Raw genomic sequence first — 12,357 nt, forward strand, 5'->3', positions numbered from 1 at the left:
CAAACTCACAGGTACCTTTAGCCAGGAGTCCCCAGTGGCTCTGGAGCATCCAGCCTTGGAGACCCCACGTGCCAACAATAAGACATTGATCAAATGAGCTAACCGCCTGCCCACCTGTACAGTCGGACCTTACAGGCACCCCAAAATGCTGAGTGTTAGGACTGGATGAGGTTCCGGTTCAGAGCCTGGCTTGTTGTGGGAGCTTCCTAGCCTTAGTTCCCCCCTCTGTCTGCTTTGGGGAATCACCTCTGGGCAGCGCTTCTCTCCTCTGCCTGCTGCTGTAGCCAGCAAACCCCTTGGGCCACCCACTCACTTCTGGCTCATTCACACAAACAGTAGTGGGTGTGAAGATTGATACCCTGTGTCCTCAGAGATGACCTGGAAGGCCAGAAGAAAGTGTTCAGCCTGCCCACCTCTGGAACATTCTGGTGGACCACTCAGATGTGGCTGGCAGGGCCCCAGTGCCTGTGTGGAAACACCCAAAGCTTGGGTTAACCCTGAAGGCTGAAGGACGAGGAGTGACCCTTGGTCCCAGGAAGTGGCAGAGGGGCCTCTAGAGTGGAGAGCCAGGCTGGGAGCCCGCAGTGCTCGGGGCCCAGACGGAGGAGCATTCAGCACTCCCCAGGCAGGCAGAGGGTGATCCCACCAGGAGAAGACAAATGGCCAGATGGCAGAGAGAAGGCACCGGCTGCTGCCTCCAATGGGAAAATTAATTAAGCCTTCAATTAGCGCAGGCCTGCCCCTGTCGGCTCCAAGGGGTGTCCAGGGCCCTCGCTGCCCTGCCCAAGCCAGGAGTTAATAACTCAGCCGCTAAGTGAACTCAGCAGAGACAGCCAGAACCACCCACCCTCTCATGTGCCCGCCCGCCTTCCTGCCTGCCTGCCAGAGCTCCAGGCAGGAGGGAGGGTTGAGCGGATGCCTCCTTGGATCCCCTTATCCACTAAGAGTCAAGTCATATCATAGATGAGCTGGAGGTGGGACGGCATGGTGGGCCCTCTTACCCCTGGGGACCTGTGTGTTCTCGTACTATTCCCAGAAAGGAAGGAACCAGAACCCTGGCATGTCAGGGCAGGGAGGCCCCAGGAGGTTTCATTTCAACTTTTACTGTGCCTGACACGGTGTGGGGTGCTTGGGAACAAGGATGAGTGAGCCCAGCCCTGCCCTCCAGGAGCTTCTGGTCAGTGAAGGGGCAGGGCTAGGGAAGAAATTGATATGAAAGTGACCCTGGTTAGACCATCCACAGCCAGTGCTGTCAGCAGCAGCAGCCTCCAAGAAGTATTTGGGGAGGCGTCTCAGATTAAGACTAGAAGAGAGCTGCTTGGAGGTGGCCAGGTGAACGGAGAGGTTGGGGTCACAAGGTCGCACCCTTTGTTTTATGGGTGAATAACTTAAGGCCCAGAGAGTCACTTAATCAGTACATTTAATAGAGCCCTCCTGGTACCCAAGCCTCAACCTGAGAAAGGCTGGCAATGATAAATCATGTCTGAGTCTTTTCTGAGAGCACTCCAGAGAGCACGGCTCCCTCGGGTGCACAGACTCTTCCTGCCCCTTCCACCTCACCATCTCCTGCTCACACCCTGAAACATTCCCCCTAGACCTTGGGTCAATGGAGCTGGCCACCAAGAATGGCCAAGCTCCACTCCAACCCTCCCAGCACTGGCCAGGGCCAGGCTTACAGTCTGCCCCAGGATCATCCAGAGAGCTAGTTGAAATGCAGACTCCCAGGTCCCTCCTGAGACTCGACGAATCAAAATCTCTGGAAACAGGTCATAGGAATCTACACTTTAACATAAGCCCCCCAGGGTTTTTTTTTTAAATAAATGTTATTTAATGGATACATAAATACAGGAAAGCATACAAGCCATAAATGAACTACTCAATGCATTCTCACGACTTGCACATCTGTTTAATCTACACCAGATCAGGAAATAGAACATTAATAGCCCCCTCCTGCCCCTTTCCCACCAACCTCTCCAGAGGGTGCCACTCCCCTGACTTCTAATGGCTTAGACAAGTCTTGCCTGCTTTTGGACTTCATGTGTATGGAATTCTCCAGGCACCAGGGTCTGGCTGTTCCTGCTTGACATTGCGAGATTCGTTCATGTCGTTCTGGGCAGTGGTGGTTTATTAGCTCTCACTGCTAAGTAGCGTTCCAGCCTATGATTGTACCATAATTTGTCAGCATTCTGCTGCTGGTGAGCATCGTGTTGTATCCAGCTTTAAGATAGCAAAAAAGGATTGCTATGAAAATTCTATTACACGTATCTCTGTGGACATCTGTATGTATTTCTGAAGGGTACGTATCTACAAGTGGAATGTTTCATCACGGGTTTGCTTGTGTACAGGTTCAACAGATACCATGAGTGATTTTCTAAAGTAGCTGTACAAATTTAGACTTCTACCAGCCGTGTCTGAGAGTTCTGGTTGATCCACATCCTCCCCAACAGTTGGTACATGTCTCTTTTCATTTGAGCCATTCTGGTGGGTGTGTAGTGGGATCGTTTTATGCTTCAGCTTGCATTTCCCTCAAGACTAATGATGTTGAGCAGATTTTCTTATGTTTATTGACCATTTGGCCATCCTCTTTGGGGAAGTATCTGTTCAGATCTTTTGCCAGTTTTTTAATCAGATTGCCTGTCTTTTCCTTATCGATTTATAGTTCTGTATATGGTCAGGATTCCAGTCTTTTGTTGGATATTCATATTGTAAATATCTTCTTTATCTTGGTGTCTTATCTTTTTACTCTTAATGATATTTTTTGATGAACAGAGTTTTTCATTTGAATGTAGTCTGAATTATCCTTTGGCTTTTTTTTTTTTTTCCGGTAATATTTCTTGTGTCCTATGTCCAGGTGATTTTATGCGCAGGGAAGTTTGAGGGGTATGAGTGGAGCTCTTCCCGATGGATGACAGTTCTTGTTATTGCTATACTCCACTTCCTTCTCAGCTGGAGACACAGAATTTGCTTGATCATACCAGCTTCACTTACTGAGTACTGATCCCACTTTCAGGCACTTTTCATGTTGTAGGACATCCTTGTGGGCATCTACTCAGCCTGTGTCCCGGTACCATGTGTGCTAAGAACCACTCCTGAGGCAGAAAAGCCATGGTGTGTGGCACCAGGGTGACCCCCACATCCTGGCCACAGATGATGGAACAGAATCAGGCTGAGCCAATCAGGCTCTCTCTCAGTGAGGTGGGGGAGGTGTTGGAATTTGCCTGAGGGGCCCTGCCCTCAGTCTAGACCACAGCAAGGAAGAGATGATGAGAACTCAGGAGCTGAGGCTGCCATGGGGACTACTAGTGGGCACATCCAGCCCCACACCCCTGGAAGCCACAAACATGGTCTCCAGAGGAAGCAGATGTGCAGAGAGAAACTGAGATAAAGGGCAGAGTATGGACACTGCCAAGGTCACCACTCACCTGCTGATACTTGGCCCTCATGCTGCATACCTGCCCTCGGGGTGCCCGAAGACACTCAGCATCTTTCCAATAAATTCTCCTTTTTGTTTAACACAAATCATGTTCTTTCAACCAATAAAGTCTCTACTAAAATATGATTATTACCTTGAATCCTCAGAGCAATGGATTCTTCCCTTATTAGAGATGAAGAAACTGAGATTTAGAAGATGGTAAATGCTTTTCCCAAACCTGCCTGCCACTAAGAACCAGAGCCAGGACCCCGGCCTCATCTGCACAGCTCAAAACCTGCTCTATTTCTCCACAGCACAGAGCCATGCACACTGGGCTTGAGGTCAAGGTTTCCCAAAGTGTGTTCTGCAGAAGCCTGGGTGCAGGAAATGAGTCATTAGGGGCAAAAAAGTATTTTGGTTCCCTGATCTAGCTTTGGGGACCCTGGGCCAAACACAGAATGAGCAGGATACTGTACTGCAGGCCACTTCAGAGCCTTTGCTGAAAGGGAACATATTGGAAATCTACAGAATACAGAGTTTCTCTAACTGATTTGACCATGGAATCCCCTTTGGTAAGGACCATTTCATGAGATCAATGTTTTCTGGAAAATGCTGCAAGGAATCAAATTTCTCCTCCCTGCCCCAAGGTGGCAGGTTGTGGGCAGATAACTGGACATTTCCATCCCACTGAGCATGTGACCCCGCATTAGACGCCTTGAGGGAAGGAATCTGTTTTCTAAATCTGCTTCCTGAGAGTTTGACTAACCTGAAGCAACTCCCCTGGGCTTGGGTTATAACTGAATTTCAGAATCTTCCAAGTGACTGATGGGCCTCACCACGCCTGGGGACCCCAGGCCCCACTGGGCCACCACCACCCCAGGAGCTAGCCCCTTCTCAGCAGCAGTGAGCCCCAGGAGAGGCAAAAGAGAAAAGATGAGGACAGGGACGGGACCAAAGAAAGGGGATAGGACCTGCGAGGAAGAAAACCACCCTCAAATGGGGACAGTCTACCATACGTGCACATGGGACACTAGAAACCAACAAGGGTGATACGGACCTGGGGGCTGGCAGCCTGGGGGCCATGACTGGCCCTAGACCTGAAAGGATAAAGGAGAGAGCCAGCCCAGAGAGGCTCGGCATGGAGGATTTGCCCAGCAGGGGCTGGCCTGGCCTGGTGCTGTCAGCCATAAATGGCCCATCCTACCGTCCCCCTGGGCAGGATGCCCACTGGCACAAACAGTACTGGGCATGTGGAGAAGGTGAAGAGCTGGGCTGAGAGGTGAATGCAGGCTGTCCAGTGTAGGGAGGATTGGGACAAGGCTGTGGGAAGCTGAGAGGAGGGAGGGAAGATGAAAACCTGGATGATCAAAACGGGAGGGCCTTGAAAGGAGCAAAAGGAAAGTGGTGAGGGGCCTGGAGGGTGGAAGCAGCTTTGCTCTGCCCCTCCTAGAAGCACTGGCTTGTTGCCAAGGTCCAAACCCCCAGATCTCTATCAGAACAGCCCACCTTGGGAGGCAGACATGTGAGTACACAGGGGAGTGGGGGTGCAGAGGCAGAGGGAGGGACACAGCTCAGCCGCCTCCCCACTGCTGCCAGCCCCACATTTCCAGTGGGCGGGTGGATCTCCCCTGAGATCAGCTGCACGCACACGCCTCTGATGTGCGCGGTCCTCCCTTTATACAAACCATGAGTGCCTGAAAGGTTGGGAGCATAAATCAATGCCAGGCAGAAAAATCCTCATTGAAATTCAACAGGAAAACACATCGCTGAGGATCCTAGAGTGAGTTCTTCACAGAGAACGGTTGTTCCTCATTTGGTTTTTTTCTGAAAGCGGATGCTCACACATTGGAGTAACTGAAAGTGGGCCGGCTCTGTCTATAGGATTTCATCATGGGGATGTCCCGGCCTCACTGGAATAGGTGATGGCTCCCTCTGCCTCCCAAGATTGGGGGAAGCTTGCCAGCACTCACACCTCCCTCTCTGCTTCACCCCTGCAAGTTCTGGTCTTTCTGAGGAGGGAAAGTACTGTGTGCCTCTACCCATTCAGCAGAGAGGTAAACTGATGGATCAGCACTGAGACACCACAAAGGGTTGTCCATTACCCAGCCCTGCTATCACTGGGGCCTGACTCCCTCACTCTGCCTCCCAGGACTTGTCTGGGTGGGGACATGTGGAGAGTTACCTTCCCAGTTTATTCCAAGCACAGCAGCAGTAGCTCCTTCAGCAAGATGAATCCAGGAACACTGTGACCAGTCCAGGCAAAGTGATATGTGTGGCTGGGAAATCCATCATGGAGGGAGGCAGCTGCTGTAGATCAAAGCCTGCTCTCTCTGCCTCTACATCATCATTAGCAGAGGGCAGAGGTTGGGGGAGGCCAGGGGGCAGGAGCAGAACTGGAGGAGAGATCTTTGGATTCACAGAGTAAAGCTGGATGTCCCAGAGGCACCAGACGTGAGGAGGGCAGTTTCAATGCCCTCTGGGCCCAGGGTGTGGTGGGGGCCAAAGGAGGGACTCCAGAACCAAGACACACCCTAGGGAAGGTTTCTTGGAGGAGGAAGCATCCAAACAGAGTCCCAAGAAGGCACAGATGGTATCCAGATCCTGCTTGGGTAGGCAGACCCCTATATTAAGGAGTCTTCACCCTTGGGGATGTAAAGAGAAGGACAAAACACCACCAGAAGTCTTGAATCCAGAGATCCATCATGAAGTGCCCATTAATGGGGTATATGGATGGGCAATCAGGGAAGGCTTCCTGGAGATGGTAAGCCTAAGCATAGCTTTAAAGGAAAGAAATGGAGAGAGTCTGAGACCTGGCAGACCCATCATCTCCATGTCCTCCTCAGCTGTTGTCTCAGTTTGAGGTTATACACTTCTCTAGTTATTTAATTACTGTCTGCCATCCATGGACTGTGGGCTCAGTTTTGCTCACCATTGTTACATGGTGAATGCTCAGTCAGTGTTTTCAAAATGAATGAATGAGTGAATGAACGAATAGCCCCAACTCTCATGATGGCCTAGAGGTGGAGTGGGTCCATCCTGTGGAGGAGGTAGAAGGCTCTAGAGATTTCCAAGCATAATGGAGCCGGTATGGTTGAGTTGGGCAGAGGACAGTTTGGGGCAATAGGACAATAAGCACAGGATTCACTGTGCTTGTTTCAGGGGGATGAAGGTACACCTCGGCAGGGAACTGGGGGAAGCGGGTGCGAAGTTAGAACTGAATATAGAGCAGGTTGCCTGGAGCTGTGGGGTGACTGGAGCTTGCAGGAGGCAGGCTTGGAGAGAAAAGAGGGCCTGGGATGGAGCCAAACCTCCCACCATCAGCATCCCATCCCTGTGGCCCCTCTCCCTAACCTGGGGTCCTCCAGGAGCCACTGTGCCCCCTGCTTCCTGTCTCCCCTGCCACCTCCTTGGCCTGATTGCACAGAGTGATTTGTGGCCCTGACAAGTTGAATTGTGGGTAAAGCGTCTGTCCAAATGGGGAGCAAATTGGAACTGCAGCTCCAGCCGGCGGGCCATCCATCATGGGGGAAAAGCTCCGTCAACGCCTCGCTGCCCCAGCCTGGCTGGGCCCAGCCCCTCACTGTGCCTGCCTGGGGTACAGGGGGAGCCTCCTCTCTCTACCTCTGATCTGAGGGGATGGTGGGGGAAGCCTGGGCTGGGGGTCTAGTTGAGGGAGAGACAGGGAAGAGGAGGACTGAGATCACCATTCCCTGTGGGGTTTACATTTTCAGGGTCTGCTTTGGCTTTTTCATAGCATTTTTATGCTGATGAATGTCACATAAGGCTCTCCAGAGGTGTATACATTTATACGTTGGGAAACTGAGACACTGGGCACTTGGGGGACAGCCCCAAACTTGCTCAGCATTAGCAGAAACTGGGGCTTGAAATTTGCTTCTGGACTACCTGAACTTCTTAAACAAAGCAGTAGTTTCCTGCAAAGTGGAAAAATTCAAAAGCAAATAAACATTCCATCTGGCAAAACTCCTAGATCCTGGAGGTGACAAGGCAGTGGCTCCATCATGGACCAATGAGGTGAAAGAACCACAAAAGCCGCATAACGCACAGGGCCGGCCTTAAGAGATTCGCCATCCGCGAAGGAAGGAGTAGGTTCCGGGACTCAGTGTGTCTGCTGTCCCCCCACCTGCAGCCCCTGTGGTACCCATGCCTCCATCCATGTGACTCAGCTCCTGGCCATGGCTGCTTAGACCAGAGGTGGTCACCAGAGCCAAAGGCTGTCTCCTCATAGGCTGGTCACTGACCTTGACTTGGGGGCTGGCTGAAAAAGATGAGCTAAGCCAATCAGATTGGAGGAATTTGGAATGGGGACTCTGAGCAACCCAATCAGGTAGCAGAGTGAGCGAAGCCAAAAGGCCAAGATTTGACCTTAGGACTCATCTTTCTTGGGGACCCAAGCTATCTATGTCCTGCTTGATTTCTCTGCCTTTCCCAGTGTCTTAGACCAGAAAACTCTGTGTAGGGGGAGGGAAGACAGGTGGGAAGTGTGTTCTATGTTACCCACCTCCCCCAGTCTCCTGCACTGTTCAACCACATGAATCATTTCCATTTCCCTTTGAGGGCTGTGATTTCAGAACTCAAAAGTCCGGCCAGGACTGCTTGTTTCTCTCTTTATGCTGAGTCATCCCTTCCCTGAGACAGCAGCTGTCCGCTAGCTACTGAACGGGAAACAGCCAAGGTCAGGAATGGAGGTTACCACAGAATACAAATGAATATCTCAACATGTCATCTTGCCACACGAGGCCACATGTGGCCAGGGACCCCAAACACCGAAGCAACAGGAAGGGAGAAAGCGCCCCCATGCCTCCTCCTAGGGTGTGTGTGTGTGTGTGTGTGTGTGTGTGTGTGTGTGTGTGTGTGTGTCTGAGCACTCTCTGTACTGGTAATTTCACTTTTTCTTGGCCTTTCATGGCTACCGTGATTCCGGGACCTCTCGTGACCTGAAAGCTTCATGTTAAATGTCCCAACTGTTAGCACGAAGTGCATTTGTGTCTGTTTCAATCAGGAACAGGAAACAGAAGCAGTGTTGGGATTTTAAGAAGAGAGGGAGTTAATATAGGGAATTCGGTGCTTACAAAACCATGGAAGTGCTGTAGGAGTTGGCTCTCAGCTGAGCGTCCCAAGATGACAAGACAACACTACTGAACTAGCCCATTAGGAAGGTGGGGAATCCGGAGTCACCACTGGGACATAGGGCTGCAGCTGCCATCCCAGGATCTAGAAGCTGCCATCACCACCATACCTGCATCTGAGCTCCCACAAAGCTGGTGACTGGACATGGAAACACTGCTGAAGGAAAACCCACATGCCAGCAGCAAATAGCCAAAGGACCAGGAAGCTGGCTGCATTGCACATCTGCCTTCCAAGTCTCACACAGGTGCATCTATTTAGCAGAACCTAACTCATGAACTAAAACCCTAGGTGCACAGGAAGCTGGGAAACATAGTCTTTAGCTTTGCAGCCTCTGTAATGTCAGAAGGAATAGAATATCATTGAGCCCAATCCCAGATTCCCCCAGAGACCCCACAGGCTGACTTGGCCTGACTTTTACAGCCAGTGAGGCTGACTGCCCTTGGTTAAGCTGTGTAAACACAGGAGGGTTTATCTGGTCATAGAAGGGGAGGGCAGGGGCCTGGAGAGTTAGGTACGTGTCTGTGAGTGAGTGTGTGTGTGTGTGTGTGTGCATGCATACACGTGCATGCGTGCATACACGTGCATGCATCCATACACACACCTTTGTAGGGAAGAGGAGTAGAGTGCATCTTAGGGCCTGGGAGATCAAGCCCATCTCTACCCACATTTTCACTGCGTCTCAGAGAATAGGAGCAGCTAAGGCAGTTAAAATCAAGTGGCAAAGTCAGAGGCGGGGGTGGACTTCATAAATTCCAGGTCTCCCTGCAGCCCCCCTATATCATGATAGTCATGTTGATAGGCCAAAGTCTTTATCTCTCCCTGACCTATATTTTTTGGGGGTGGTCTCAGTATCTCCAATTCAAAAACCAAGCCACCCAGAGTGGCCCTCTCTTCAAAATATAGTTGTGATACAAACACTCTGACCCCAGGTTCCTGGGGGGAAGCTTTGCTGGGGTGATGCACACCAGCACTGAGGCTCAGATCACCCCCTGATGGTGGTCGGCTCTCTGCAAGCCACTGGCCACGGGCAGGACCAAGAAGGCAAGAGATGCCAGGGCCAGAAGGAGCAGTGAGGCCTTGTGGCTGCAGCCTCCTCTGCTGAAGCCCTCAGTGGAACTGCTCTCTCCCCTGCACTCATTAAACACTTCATCTGCCGCTGCTCACTGCTCCCACAGCTCTAGAGGAGGAAAGGCAGGGAGGGGCCACCCAGGAACGCACCTGCTGTGAGGCTCTCAGGATACCCCCTCTCCGCCCTCCTCCCCTTGGAAATGTGCTGCAGCTCATCTGAGGCCAGGCCATGGCCCAGGGCCTCCCAGAAGGTGGCACAGTATGTCCCAAATGGAGTAGCACCTCCTCCCTCTGCCCTGTCTGTGTCACAGGGGCTCCCAGGTCTCCAGTCTCTGAGGCCAACTGCTCTGTCCCCTGAAGTGTTTTCCAGATGTGGCCCCTCTTCTCTCACTCCCTCGGCCCACCTCTCCTCTGCCCCCATCATCCCACAAGCCGCATCGCCCATCCCCCCTCAGCTTCTCTCTCATCCCCCTTAAATCCCTGTCTGGGTAACAGGCCTCCCCTGCTCTTATACTGGTAGGGGCTTGTGATTTCTAAATAGAGCCCCAGCCCCTCAGCCTGACCTCAGACTTTCTATAGCCCACCCCCAACTAACCTCTTCGCACACAGCCCCTACCTTTCTGCCGAACAGGATCACTTACTACTTGGAGAATAGTCGTTAAGAACACAGACTTGGGTCCTTACCTCCTGGGTTCAAATCCTGCCTCCACGCTTCTTAGCTGTAAGAACTTGGGAAGTTGCCTAACCTCTCTGTGCCTCAGTTTCGTCATCTGTAAAAATGGCAATAACAACGGTACATCTGTGTCACAGGGAATTGTAGGTAATAAATGAGTTAGTACATGCAAAACACTGAGTATAGTGTCTGGCACGTATAAGTACTCAGTAAAAGAGGGCAGTTGTTATTATCATTCTTATGCCTTGATTCTCCCAGTTCTGAGCCTTTGCTTATGCTGTATTTCCATCTAGAGTGCCCACTAAATCCCCTCCCATCCCTAAAGCATGTGTATTTTGCCTGCCCTGCATCTCATTCTTTGGTGAGCTGCCCTTCCTCCATCCCACAGTGATACCACTCAGTCCATGCGATTAGGTGGGGCTGGCCCCACTCTGCAGCTGCAAGGTTTAGGAACAGCCCAAACCTGACCAATCAGAGGTCCTCTGTACTCTGGCCACAGTGATCAACTTGGGAATGGGCATGTGACTCCAGCTGGCCAGTTACAGCTCCCCCACTCCACTGCTCACCCCCGAGCTGGGATTTTGCCTGAGCAGGTCCTCTGGGATCCTGAGTTGTAAGGATGTATGGTAACTGGAAAATGCCTCCCTCCCAAAGATATATTTACTTCCTAATACCTGGAACCTGTAAATACTACCTTAGATGCCAAAAGGGATGATTAAGTTAAGGATCTTGAGAGGAAAGTCTTATCCTAGATTACCCAGGTGGGCCCGCAATACCATCACAAGTATCCTTATAAGAGAAGTTAGACAAACACAGAGGAGAGATTCAACACTGAGAGGAGAAGGCAGTGTGAAAACCTAGCAGAGAGATGCGGCCACAAGCCAAGAAATGCCAACGGTCAACAGAAGTTGAGAAGACGGAATGGATTCTTCCCTAGAGCCTCTGGAGGGAGCGCAGTCCTACCAACACCTTGATTTCAGGCTTCTGGCCTCCAAAACAGCAAAAGATTGCATTTCTGCTGTTCAAAGGCACCACATTGGTCATCATTTGTTACAGCAGCCCTTGGAAGCTAGGCTGTGAGGCAATGATGAGCAGACAGCACCCAGAGATGGTGGGGGCCGTCCTGTGCCATTTGGAGGGGGCCTGCCTGGGATGACGCTGAGCAGAGGAAGGTAGAGGTGAGGTATGAAGACAGGGGGGCTAGGAGGTAGGCAGAGCCCTGAGGACATTGGGTCACCCCTGAAGGCAGCCTTCTTTCCCTGGCCTTTTCAGCAACATAAGCCAACACATGTCCCTTCGTACTTAAGCCAGTTTGAACTGGTCTGTCACTTGCAACCCAAAGAATTCTGGCTAACACTCTTACCCAATAATTATCAGGAGCCTTAAAAATATCTTAAATCTTTGATCCAGCTTTAAGCCCTAAGGAAATCATGTGTGTAAGAACACTCACTGAAGTGTGAAAAATAGAAAAAAAATCTATATAGGTAGCCACAGGTCATGGCTTCATAAATTATGACACATCCCTATAAGGGGATATTACACAGCCATTAAAAATCATGTTTTCATCCTCATTATACAATGTTAAGTATACAGCAGGACACTAAAAATATATGTATAGATACAAAAACACAAGTTTATATATTTATACAGAAACGGACTGATCCTCATTTTATTTTTATTTTGCTTTAGATCATTTTAATAGAAGTAAAGATTACACATAGAGTTGAAATCCTGTGTACCTCTCCGCAGCCCCTTTATTGCCCCCTTCTCTGTCACTCTAAGTTGGTATCATTCCTATGCATGATTTTAAACATCTACTACCTGGGATAAGTAATATATAGTATTTGTACGTGTTTTCACATGTTAATAAATAGTAGGAGACTTTCTGCAACCTGCTTTTTTCCCCCCAAAGAATAATATGTTTGTGTACTCAATCCATCTTGATAACGTGTGACATTAATTTTACCGGCTGCCCAGAATTCTGAGGATCCCACACTTTATTTATCCTTTCTCTGGTTAATAAATGCTGAGATTATTGACATTTTCCCCCATAAAA

The sequence above is a fragment of the Vicugna pacos genome, chromosome 20, assembly GCF_048564905.1.
Source record: "Vicugna pacos chromosome 20, VicPac4, whole genome shotgun sequence".
NCBI lineage: Eukaryota > Metazoa > Chordata > Mammalia > Artiodactyla > Camelidae > Vicugna > Vicugna pacos.